Genomic DNA, 12742 nt, shown 5'->3' with positions numbered 1-12742 from the left:
CTCCACCTTGTTATCTCTTGCTAGAGCGTGTTCAGATTCACCGCCCATCGGTCAGAAGCCTGTGGGAATGAAACATGACTGTTAAATGATTAAAGAGAGAGTATAGAGATAATCAGGGTATGAGGTTTGAGGTAAAGGGGAGATGTAAGCACACTTTTTATATACAAAGTTAAAATTCGTCCCTCAGGCTTCAATGTTTCTTGTTACAAGGTACCTTTCTGTCGGTACTTCACTGCACACAGGCAGCGATGAATCTTTGCACGGATTGTCCACTGTGACCTCAGCAACCAAGCCGCCGATGCCCTAGAAAACAATATTTATGCTAATTTCGTGGAACTTTCATGGCTCCAAATATGTATAACTTCAACCCATAGCTTTTTAAACCCTTTGTGCAAAACGCAGTCAATCTATGATGTCTAACTATTTATGTTGAGCTAGTTTTGTTCTCTTAGAAATATACAATTTCTTGTTGGCTATTTTACTCTGTCTACTTTTTTCTGGCCTGCATGTGACTCCAGACCCACAGCAATGTGGTTGACTCTTAACTGCCCTCTGGGGGGGAGGGAATTACAGATGGGAAATAACTGCTGCCTAGGCAGCAACTCCTTCATCCCGTAAACGAATTTTAATAAAAGTTTGGATGTGTTACTTGACATATTCCGTATTTACCTTCCAATAGATTGAGAAGCAACCATAAGGTTTAGTTCCCTCATACAACTGAAGAATAAATTCAGCTACTGATTTAATATATGTTGTTTATTATATGGTATTAGTAGTCTGGGATTTTTCAGTGTTTTGGAAATTTGCATTCTCTGATTTTTGTTTCTCTTCATGTGAATACTTCAGTGATCTGATTCATGTTTGTTTGTACTATTTGTGCTTTACAAACAATGAATTGGATTAGGGGTTTTATCTGTAGTAATCTTCCAAAAGTTTAAATTATTTTACATAAAAAATTTGACCAGAAAATATGGAAGTGCATTGCAAAAGTATCTTGGATTTAAGCTTTGTGGTTGGCACTTAATTCGTTCCTATTATTCTCCTGTCCCTGCTGCAAATAACTTAAGTGTAAATTGATTGATTAATAATCTGTTCCAATTGATATTGCCATTAAATAGTAAACTTCTGTAATTTTACACATGCTTCAGTGTTGTTAGCAAACATTTAAAAGACTTCAGACAGAGCTTGGTTAGTGCCATTGTGATTACATGTTGTGCACTATAAATATTACAAACCATTTCAAATTAACAGTATGCAGCTTAACATTTCATACTCTGGAGAAAGCATTCCAAGTTATGTTTTTGTAGTTTGTGTACCTATAATCACGAATAATCATAATAGGCAATTTGAGATTAATCAAGAGCATGCCCAAACATTTAGACAAGGTTAAAACATTGGTTTAAGTGCAATTGTTATGCTTGTGATGTTATATGATATTGTTGTAATGCTGGATCATCTGAAATTTACAACAATTTTTGTCTTTTTAATGTATTCAACTTCTCCCTCTTGTTTGCCTTTAGATCTCTGCCTTTAATGGGGGGGAAGTCTACCACCTGCTTCCAAATATTGCCAGTAGCTTCTGTAGATATCTGGGTGGGGAAAGAATTTATTTTTCTCACTAATACTCACAAACAGAATGCTAATATGGATCACTAAACAGAAATGATATTCACCTTTGATCTGTACTATCCTTAACACTTAATCTTTTAGAGAGGACTCTAAATGTGTGGTCAGAGGACCCTGCCTGGATAGAATGCACAGCCTTTCCTAATCTCGTGGAAAGTTGTTTATTAGTCTATGTAGGACTCAGTGCTGGCTGTGATATTGCTTCTGTATGTCATCAGTACTTGATTACATCTCTGTTGAAAATATAAAAGATTGGGCAAGAAAACTGAAGTGTGATTTTCATAATTTGGATTTTTTCAACACTATATCAAATCATTCACATTGTAATGTTATTGCATGCTGGGATTTGAGCTAGTCATTGTAAACTCCGGGAGCTAAAGACCTGGGGCATCTAAATATTCATTTATTGAATACATATTTTTATGATGCATTGTTGTGTTCTGAGTATAATACATGAGACTGTTTATTGTAATTCTTTTTTTTGTAGGACAAGTAGTTGATAGCCGGAGTCGAGCACCATGGAGTTTGTCATCAATAATTCAGTTTTTCTGGGGAATAGTGGAGTTTATTTCTTTTTTGTAAGTTTCAACTTGGCATTTTGTGATCTATCTTAAGTGTAAAAACTATTCTATTATTAAAGCAGTATATGAACTACTATTGATTCTGATTTTATAATCACGTGTTCCACATTCAGCTTTAGGACATTGTTCAACCCAGCTGGAGCTGAATATAAAAGAACTGGAAGTCAGTCATCCTGGGGTAGACCTGACGATGGAAGAGGGTAATTCAGTGTTAAAAACAAGCATATGGTTTTCAGTAAAAATCATTTTCATTGTTTCTGAAGATTCACTCTTTGTTTTAAGCATAATGCCAAAGTAAACAGAACAAAGAATCATGTTTATAGAATTTAAATTTAAACCCAACAATCTGCGTTGCCCATGGCTATAATGACACAAATAGAATCAGACCTTTAATGCATTTATTGTTTCCTTCATGGAGCCGATGTTGTAAACAAAATTTAGAATTTAAATGTTTTTGTAGGCCAAATGTCCCAAAAACTCGTGGATCATTATTAGACAATGCAAATCGAAACAGACTGAGTACTCATTGTATTTGATGGGCCCATTCTTGTAAAACTCAAAATCTATTGTCCAATATTGGCTGTCATTCCACAATTGCACACACTGGCTAAACAATCCTGATTGTGTTAAGAATTACACCATTCACCTGGCAGTTGTGGTTCACCTACGGACACTAGAAGCTACATTTATTACCATATGTCAGTGTACTTTCCGGAAATAAAATTGATGTATACACGCATTGTGCCTTTTGTTCCAAATGTCAAAGTTCACTGGCCAACCAATCAACACTGTCTCATCCAGTATAAATTGTTCCCTTTGAGGTTTGGCATTCTTGTGATTCTGTCCTGATAAATGTAAGTGGAAAAGTTTCAACCACCGATCTCCTTTCTTTTAGTAATAGTCAAATATTTTTGTTCGGTATTTAAAACAAATGTATCAACACCTTTTGATTAAATAGGTTAAACATTCATAAATTGGCACTGTACCTCTTCAAAGACTAACTGCTTTGATGATAAGTAATTAAGAATTTGTTTTTAAAAATTTGATGTTGCTGACAGTCAATTGTAATTTTTCTGTACTGTACTATTTGTAAGGCACATGTTGTTTCCCTGACATGGGAATCCAGCGCACAAGGTATCATTTCAGGATAAGGGGGTCGATCTTATAGGATCGTGATAAGAAATTTTTTGACTTCCATAGCGTGAATCTTTGAAATTCTCCATCCCACAGGGTTGTGGATGCTCCATTGCTGAGTATATTTTTTTTAAAGGCTAGACAGATTTTTGATGTTTCAGAATTGAGGGATATGGTGCAGGCAGGAAAGTGCAGTAGATCAGCGACAATTGTATTGACTAGTGGAGCAGATATGATCTGCTCCTCCTTCAATATCTATATTCTTATGTTCAGTGTATAATATAAACAGCCCTTATAAATAATGGGAAAGGGGTTTGCTTATCAAATTTGTGGAATATTCTGACTTAATGTAACTTGTGTTCAACTTAGCCTATTACCCAATATGTTGGCTATATGAATCCTGTTGTAACAATCTCAATTTAAATGCCTTGCATACCTAATTTTTTAACAGCCCTCCAGGAGTTCCACGGAGAAAGATGGGTCGAATAAACCATGGTGGAGGAGGTCCTGCACCACCACCGATGTCTGGAGGATGAGGAAGGTAACATGCCTGTTTCAAAACAGAATTGTACTTAAGAATTCCATCACAACTTTTAGTATGTAAAATGATTATTTGCTGACTGGTTCAGTTAGAATTCTGGTCTTTTTTTTCTGTAATGTTTCAACCTTATGTTTCTATTCTATAATGGATGGCAGATATAGCAAAATAGTTTATGGCAGTGTAAGTTTAATTTTACAAATTATTTTTAATTGTTACAAGCAAGGAAATGGTTAATAAAACAGCCAAGTCACTCATTACAATAGCCTACTAAAGCAAATTCCATTCTTATTTCATAGCGCTTCTGAATTTTTAAACTTTCTTATTCTTTAATGGGATGTGGGCATCACTGGCAAGTCCAGCATTTTTAGCCCAACTCTACTTACCTATGAAAAATTGGTGGTGGCCACGTTCTTGAACTAGCTGTATCCTCACGGTGTAAGTATACCAACAGTGTTGCTAGGAAGATCCAGGAATTTTACCAGTCTCCAGTAAGAGACAGGCATTATGGTCCCAAGTGAAGATGGTATAGATCGTAGAATCCCTACAGTGGAAACAGGCCCTTCGGCCCAACAAGTCCACACAGACCCTTAAACATCACACCCAGACTCATCCCCCTATAACCCACCTAACCTACACATCCCTGAACACTATGGCAATTTAGCATGGCCAATCCACCTAATCTGCACATCTCTGGACTGTGGGAGCAAACCGGAGCACCCGGAGGAAACCCACGCAGACATGGGGAGAATGTGCAAACTCCACACAGATAGCTACCTGAGGGTGGAATCGAACCCGGGTTGGCGCTGTGAGACAGCAGTGCTAACCACTGAGCCACCGTGCTGCCCTAGGTAACTTAGGAAATGGTGGTGTTCGAATGTGTCAGCCATCCTTGTCGTTTTAGGTAGCAGTCCTGGAAGGTGCTCTGAAAGCATCCTTAGGTGATTTGCTGCAACTATCTTGGAGATTGATTGATTGATTGCTACCAGTTGGGAAGGGAGTAAATGTTTGAGTAGGTGAATGGGTTGATGATCGGGCAGGCTGCTGTGATAGAGTCAAGCTTCTGAAAGTGTAGTTGGAGCTGTACTCCTCTAGGTTGTTGGAATACTCTCCAATACACTCCTGACATGTGCCTTGTAGATGATGTGCATGTTTTGGGGAATCAGGAGGTGAGTTAATTGCTACAGAATTCCTTGTTTCTGGCTTGCTTTTGTAGCCACAATATTTGTATGACCGTTAAGTCTAGGGATGGGCAATAAATGCTAGCTTAGCCAGAGACACCCACATCCTGTGAGTGAATGAAAAAAGTTGAATCTCTAATCAATTATTCACAGGATATTGATGGAGAATTCAGTGATGTTTCTGCCATTTAATATCTGAAGACTATTGTTGCTGACATTATGTAGTTAAAATGTTGCTTGCAACTAATCAATCCAAGCTTGAATATTGCTCAGGACTTGTTGCCTTCAGGCAGAAACAGTTTCTTTACCTGGGGTGTTACGAAAAGAATTAAATGTGTAATCATCAGTAAACATCTTCACTTTTGACATTATGGAGGGAGAATCACAGGATTATACTTCAGGGATTTCATGCTGCACTTGTTTTTTAATCAAAACTGTACTTTTCATAATTAGTTTCACACTGTTGATTTGTAAACAGTCATATGCTTGGAATTGTCCAATCTGCATTAAACATTAAGTTTATGGAATGCCAAGTGCAAAACCACACCTTAGTATTCAATGGCAGAGGCAATTAATATTAAATTTGTGCAATATTTAAACATTATTAGATTTTGTATTGATATTGGGGGAAAATGTAAGTGACAGATATATTTTGTAAAACTTTTTTTTTAAAATAGGTAAATGCCTGCTTTCCAAAGCAGGCAGTTGGACATGCGTTCACAAAGTGACGTGCAAGAATACCAAGAAGATGGGAAAACTGGAAAGACCAGTTTGTAGAAGTGATGTGAATGTGCTTGTCCACCCAGAAGAGTTGCTCAGTGTTAGACATGCTGATTAATGATGTTGTGCTTGGAATACCTGAATTTATAGGCACTGGCACAATTGAAAAGCAACTGTGCAACGTCTTTGAGTTTAATAAAATTGACTTTTCAAGCATTCCTTTCAAAGTTATGTTGAATAATCCTATATCCTAGGTCTAGGTACTAGTAAATTATTTTAAATGTCTTGCTTTTCAAATTTAAAATACCTAGTTTCAATATTGGAGCAGAAGCACTTAATAACAGAGCAGAGAAAGTAGGAACTGCCGATGCTGGAGAATCTGAGATAACAAGGTGTAGAGCTGGATGAACACAGCAGGCCGAGCAGGAAAGCTGACGTTTCGGGTCTGGACCCTTTTCTGAAGAAGGGTTCAGACCCAAAATGTCAGCTTGCCTGCTGTGTTCATCCAGCTGTACACCTTGTTATCTCTAATAACAGAGCAGTATTTGTTTTGGCTATATGTTTAACATTGGTTCAATCTTGCCTTTATGTTTAATGGTTTCCTGGTCAATCTACTGAGAAATTCACAGAATTAATATCCATTTGCCTAACATAATTGTTTGGAAAGAATCAAGTCGTAAAAATCTTTCTTTGCAAAAAGTGGCACTGGAGTTTAGTTTAAAAATAGACTTTATTAATATAGAACACTGGTAAACTTCCTGATGGGATCCCTGTTGGCCATAAGAATAGTCACCAACCTTTTTCAGACAGTTATTAAGCAGTTGGGCTTCTGATGGCAGAAACAATAGATGTGGATCTGCTTCTTCAAGGATATGGTGACTGGCATAACTCATCAAGTTGTGGAAGGTACTGTCACCATTTCCAGATCATGGAAGGACTTGCACCATTATTTATATGTTTGTTATGCAAAAGGGCTAAAAGAATAACCTCTCGTTCAGGAGATTTTCTTAGACCCCTTGAATTTGTTCAGAAAAAAAACATTTCTATTGATACTCCAGAAAGAGAACATTTCTGTTAAGATTCTCAAAGGAGGAACAAATTGTTAAATCTCCAAATCAATGTGATTGTCTTGCTTCTTTTTTTTTTAAAACCTGGTGGGGCATAAAATCTCCAACAAGCTAGCTTTTTCTGCAGCATGATCTTTGGAGTCTCTGTATTCCCATAAACACAACAGACAAATTGTCTATTTTTTTGCATCGGTTTGCCATCCTTTATCAGAATCATATGCCAACATTGGATCAATTTTCACAAATAAGGTAATAGTACCTATCTCTCTCTCCTCCACTTCTCTCAGTCCTCAGTTTCTGGATAAGCAGTAATTTTCTTGAGTCAAACTTTGGGAGGACTGAAGCTATTGTCTTCAGGCCCAACCCAAAATCCATAGCCTTGTCACAAAGTTCAGTCTCCTGCTAGCTACTGTCTCAGGCTAAATCAATTTTGGCACATTGCCCTGTTCACTCCAGTTGTGCTTCATCGTTCAAACTCTCTATCAGAAAAATTGCTGCAAAAATATTTTCATTTAAAATATTCTTATTTAAAATGTCAACAGTATGCTTTGCTTTAGAACTTTAGCCAGAGGGGAAATGTAGAAGAGAGGAAACATTGTTCATTCACTGAGGCAAGATTCAAAGATTGTCTGTCTTCTGTGATTCCAAAATTTGATAAATTCCCAGAGATTAGGAGGCAGTTACTAAGGTACCACATACTGCAGGAAAAGATAGCAGTGAGATGATGCTTCAGCAGTCCAAAATTTTTAAAAAGTGAAAATGTATTAAACAAATATTGGGGGGGAAAAGATGGTGAACATGGTTGAACACTTCATTTCATGGCCTCAGCACGTATTCTGTCTAGATGCAGCCTCAGGTAGCCAAGCAGTATAAGAAGGGGTCTGTACTCTCAAATTTAGTGTTCTTCAGACAGATAGAAGTGCATTTGCCATGATGACCATACAAGTTCCAAGTCTGATCATCTTGAACAATACAATCTTTTTACACATAACGTATTGGTTGCTCACCTTTTAATCTAATATTATAGAACAATTGTACAAAAATACTGCTTCTGTTAATCATTGATTCAATCATTTCACAAGAAATCCACTATAAACCCCATATTTCCTCTCAAGTAAGAGCCTGCCTGTATCTCTACCTGCGCACATCTGTTGCTGGTTCCTGTAGGTTCAACTATTTTGATGTTTTCCTAGTCGATTGTGCAACCTTTATCCGCTATGAATGTCTGTGCAAAATGTGTTCACCTAACATTTGCTTCCAGATTTAACGTTTTCGTCACTGTGTTTGATCTCCTCCTGATCCTTACTCAATAATCATATCCAACTCTACAATACTCACAAACACCTTATTTCTTTTACCTACTTTGCTTCTCTTTGCCTCAGCTGTGTTTACTGCTGTCTGTGAATTTCCTTATTTAAAACCCATTCTCTCTGGTCTTAAGACCTGGCTTAAACTCTGTCTCTTTCACTTATGATGGATGCCAAGATCAAATTGTATCTCTGAAGAGCCTAGGATGTCTTTCTATGTTAGTGGCACAATGTAAGTGCAAGTTTTTGTTTTATATTTTAAATGTAAATAAATTGGACTCATTATTTTAGCCTGAACTTTATTCTTATCTGGTTTTGTGCAGTTTCTACTAATCAATGGACAGAATACAATATGAATATATTAAATAAATTTGAGATTGTAGTTTACCATAATGATTATGTATTACATTGTTGTTTTCATGGTAAAAAGCAAATGTTTAGTACCCGATTGCCTCACTTCATTATGTCTGCTTTCAGGTGCCCATTTAGACAGAGCATGTGGTGTCTATCACAAAGAGAGGTTTTAGGAACTGGTGGGCACCACGGGCCAGGCTGCATCATCACCCCTGCTAACAATGCTTTGGTTTAATTTTGATAAGTTTCTGTTTACCATTGTTTTTGTTACAGTGCCCCATCAGGGTCTGTCTAACTTGTTTAAGTTTTATGTTGAGAGTAGAAGATAGAACTTTCAGGCATTCACTTTGTAAATTTACCTTAGTGAAGCCATTATTGGGTGTTTTGAACATGAAGAACATGTTGAAAAGCTTGACCTACAAGACTATTGTGGCAAAAGCACATTTATTGTAAGATCGACCAATTCTGGCCAAATTGACAAGTCTTTTCAATGCTGTGATCTTTCACTAAGATTGTATTAGACTGGAAAAGTCCTTGTCTTCCATCCAGAGTGATAGAAAGCTGCTCCGTGTACACCATGGCAGTGGAAATATTGCAACACATACTCTCTTTTAAATAAATGGTTTAGACAGCCCATGTGGAGCTCTATAGCAAAAATCAAACTTGCAAAGGAAACTCATCAAACATTAATTAAAATGTCATTTCATAAAATGTGATGATACACCCCAACCCCTCTGAAGCCCAGACAGAATGGAACGCCTATACCATGCCAATGAAACACTCGTACTTCCTCTCCACAGATGCCCAAGCATAGTCTTAACCTCGGAAGACAGATAGACAGTCAGGTGCCCAGGAGCAGGTTCATGAGGTTCTGTTATATGCCCGCCCCTTTCTGCATGGTGGGCCCATAGATCAGGAGCATAAAGCCGAAATGCAATCAAAAATTTTAAGGCTGCTCCTTCTGAATTTGGGGGCCTGCAAATGAAAACATTCTAATTCAACATGAAATACCTTTCCCTTCATGCTTGGCACCCAGTGAATCTATTTAATTTTTCATTGCATGAAACACTCTCCGCCCTAAGTCCCCAAAGGAAAGATGGAGGAACTCCTTACAGAGAGCCTTCCACTAGGGTTCTCTGCTGTCAGAATTTAGGATAGTATTGGTAGCAAATGAAGATAAGAAAGTGGAGAGTGTGCTGAGCAGCATGTACAGGGATTTTCTCTGTGCTTTCTTGAAAGGCACAAAGGGAATCGCCTCAAGCCTGCTCAAGCTGTGGGATACAGAGGCCTAAAGGAGGGTTCAATCTCCAAGGCTAATGTTGAATTCAAGATAGACCGGGATCAGTTCATCTGGAAAACTATTGCACAGTTGAGCTTTCTTTATAGCCTGTGTACTCTCAGGCCTGATTACCATGGTCAGCAGACAATGGATAGCTTTGGCCACAATCTGCACACTGTTGGATGCCATATGGGCTAGTTTTTCTAATGTCATCCAAGCCTCTCTTCTGTCATCTAACATGTCCGTGAGTTGGTTACCCCGAATCCCGAACTAGCTCCTTTGACAGCCACCTAAAACCCGGCTGACGGAGGGCCCAGTCCCTGGCTAGTGGCTTCCTTGCGGCAGCTGCCACCCACACCAGGGGAGAGCTGCTGGAGGGGGAAGTGTCAATGAGGAGTTGGTGTGGAGGAGAAATTTAATAGTTATCCAGGAGTTATACTAGGTTTTTAATCCTCCAACTTTTCTTGGGTAACTATTGAGTTTAAGTGAGTCGGAACCCACTGAATTCTCCAACTTTAAGAGGGTTAACTCTTGGAGGATTCAATATGCAAGGTATTTGACCATCAGAAAATGCAATTTCCTGGACAATTCCCACAGTCAGCTGCACCAAGAATTCTTCATGGTTCTGGCATGTAACTCCAGTCTACTCTGCTTCAATGACCCTCTGGCCATTGGAATATTTGGATCAACATAGTATACACTTATCACAATCTACAGACACAAAAGGTTCAGTGTTTGAAATTGATCAAAAGAAAAGGCAGCAAACCTGCAAGGGGGTGCAAAGAAAATCATCAAGAAGCCACCAGTGGAAGGCAGCAGAAGAGGAGAAAATCCGGGAAAGACCTTTACGCCATATACATCTACAAAGGTACAAAACAAATAAAGATAGGAATCACTGGGAAGTCTCAGCAGGTCTGGCAGAATCTGGAGAGAAAATAGAGATCACACTTCAAGCCCAGTGAACCTTCAAAACTAGAATCTGTTAGGAAGAGGTGGTAGTTATGATGATGATGATGGGGACGCAGATAAGCAGTAAGTGGACTGGCAGATACGGAGCCCAGAGAAAGACAGTTAGGCAAACAAAGGGGTTGTTGACAGGGTTAGGGGCCTTTGGAGACATTGAGTATTTGAAAATGAGTTGTCTGTGCTGAAAGAAGCCTGTATAAGGACAGAACCTGGGTTATGGGGGTAAGTAATGAAAATGGAGGAGAGTGTACATGTTCTGAAATTGTTAAGTTCAATATTGAGTCCTGAAGGCTGTGAAGTACCTAAGCAGAAAATAATGTATTGCTCCTCAGCTTGTGTTGAGCTTCACTGGAGCACTGCAGCAGGTCTGGGACAAATGTGACATGGGAACACATTGGTATATTAAAGTGGCAGGCAACTGGAAACTCAGGGTCACATTTCCTACAGAACATATGAGTTCCGCAAAGTGGTCATGCAATCTATATTTTGTCTCCCAATATAGAGGAGACCACATTGTGAGCAGCGAATACATTGAATGGAGTGCAGATAAATCACTGCTTCACCTGCAAGGTGTGTCTGTGGCCTTGAATGGTGAGGAGGGTGGAGACAAGAGACAAGTGCTGCACTTTCTGCAATTGCAAAGGACGTTGCCATAGGAGAGTGAAAAAGTGTTAGGAGTGATGGAAGATTGTACCATGGTGTCCCGGATGGAATGGCCCTTGCAGAAGGTTGACAAAGAAGGGGAGAGGAATGTGTGTCTGATGGTGGCATCCTGCTGGAGGTGATGACTTATGACCCTTGATCCTTCCCTCTCACAACAACAACAAAGTACCCCTTGTCCTCATTTTCCATCCCACAACCTTTTCACCCCATCATCAGCATAGATACCATCTTTTCCTAGCTGCTGCTTGTTCTGAAGGAACATTTGTTCCACAAATGCTATCAGATCTGCAAAGTTTCTCCAACAATTTCTGTTTTTGTTTGCTTCAGACCTCCAGCATCCTCAGTTCTTTATTTTATACAAAGTGATGAAGTAGGTTCACCCTGACACCAGCATCTCCTCCAAGGCAATGAGCATGATGAACTCATTCATATTTTCAGTCATACTGCAAGGCAGGCTCCCCAGCTGACTCATTTCAATATGCGTAGCACCATCTGCTCACGAGAAGTCCATGTGCCTGCTGTTGACCAGGGGCTTGGCCAAACACACCTTGTTGATGGGGGCAAAGGCAGTGACCAAGTACACCAGCTCCAGGTGGAACAACATACTGTACTGAAAAACCAGATACAAAGGGAGCAGCACTGAAACAGGATCCACACACCCAGAGGGAGTACTAAAAAGAGGTCTGCAGACATAGAAATCATTTGGGGAGCACTGACAGAGGGTCTGTAGATTCATTTGGATCAGCACTCACACAGGATCTGGGAGATCTTTGGCAAAGGATCAACAGAAACAGGGGATCTGTACTGAAAGACCATCTGCAGACATGTTAGAATCAGTACTGAGACAGGATCTGCAGACGCAGGGGATCTGCAGATACAGGAAGCTCACTGACAGAATCTGGGATCTGTACTGAGAAAGAATCACCAGACACAAGAGGATCAGCACTGAGACAGCATCAGTTCTCAGACAGGACCAGCAGACAGGGGGGATCAGTTCTGAGACGGGGCCAGCAGACATGGGGAGACGAGCAGACACAAGGGAGATCAGCACTGAGACAGGATCAGCAGACACAGAGGGATCGGCACTGAGACAGGCTCAGCAGACACAGAGGGATCAGCACTGAGGCAGGATCAGCAGACACAGAGGGATCAGCACACACAGAGGGATCAGCTCTGAGACACGATCAGCAGACAGAGGGGGATCAGCTCTGAGACAGGATCAGCAGACACAGAGGGGGGTCGGCTCTGCGACAGGATCAGCAGACACAGAAGGGGATCAGCTCTGAGACAGGATCAGCAGACACAGAAGGGGATCGGCTCTGAGAC

The 12742-nt window shown here is 39.7% G+C and overlaps 1 protein-coding gene and 1 non-coding gene across 3 annotated transcripts in view; both read left to right on the top strand.

The window, feature by feature from the left end:
* Positions 1 to 8451, top strand: part of LOC109936563 — a 9647-nt gene extending 1196 nt beyond the window's left edge. For both annotated transcript variants that reach the window (XR_007263842.1, XR_007263843.1), the window contains exons 2-5: positions 2114 to 2204; positions 2321 to 2407; positions 3793 to 3882; positions 5738 to 8451. This is a non-coding gene — a transcript (uncharacterized LOC109936563). The remainder of the gene's footprint in view (positions 1 to 2113; positions 2205 to 2320; positions 2408 to 3792; positions 3883 to 5737) is intronic.
* Positions 8452 to 12469: 4018 nt separating this feature from the next.
* Positions 12470 to 12742, top strand: part of actr8 (actin related protein 8) — a 30681-nt gene continuing 30408 nt past the window's right edge. The window contains exon 1 of the mRNA XM_048606143.1: positions 12470 to 12742. This exon is cut by the window's right edge and continues 246 nt beyond it. The gene's annotated coding sequence lies outside the window, so the exon portion shown is untranslated.

This window comes from Rhincodon typus, chromosome 16 (assembly GCF_021869965.1).
Source record: "Rhincodon typus isolate 14 chromosome 16, sRhiTyp1.1, whole genome shotgun sequence".
Classification (NCBI taxonomy): domain Eukaryota; kingdom Metazoa; phylum Chordata; class Chondrichthyes; order Orectolobiformes; family Rhincodontidae; genus Rhincodon; species Rhincodon typus.
This window is presented reverse-complemented; position numbering and strand designations above follow the sequence as displayed.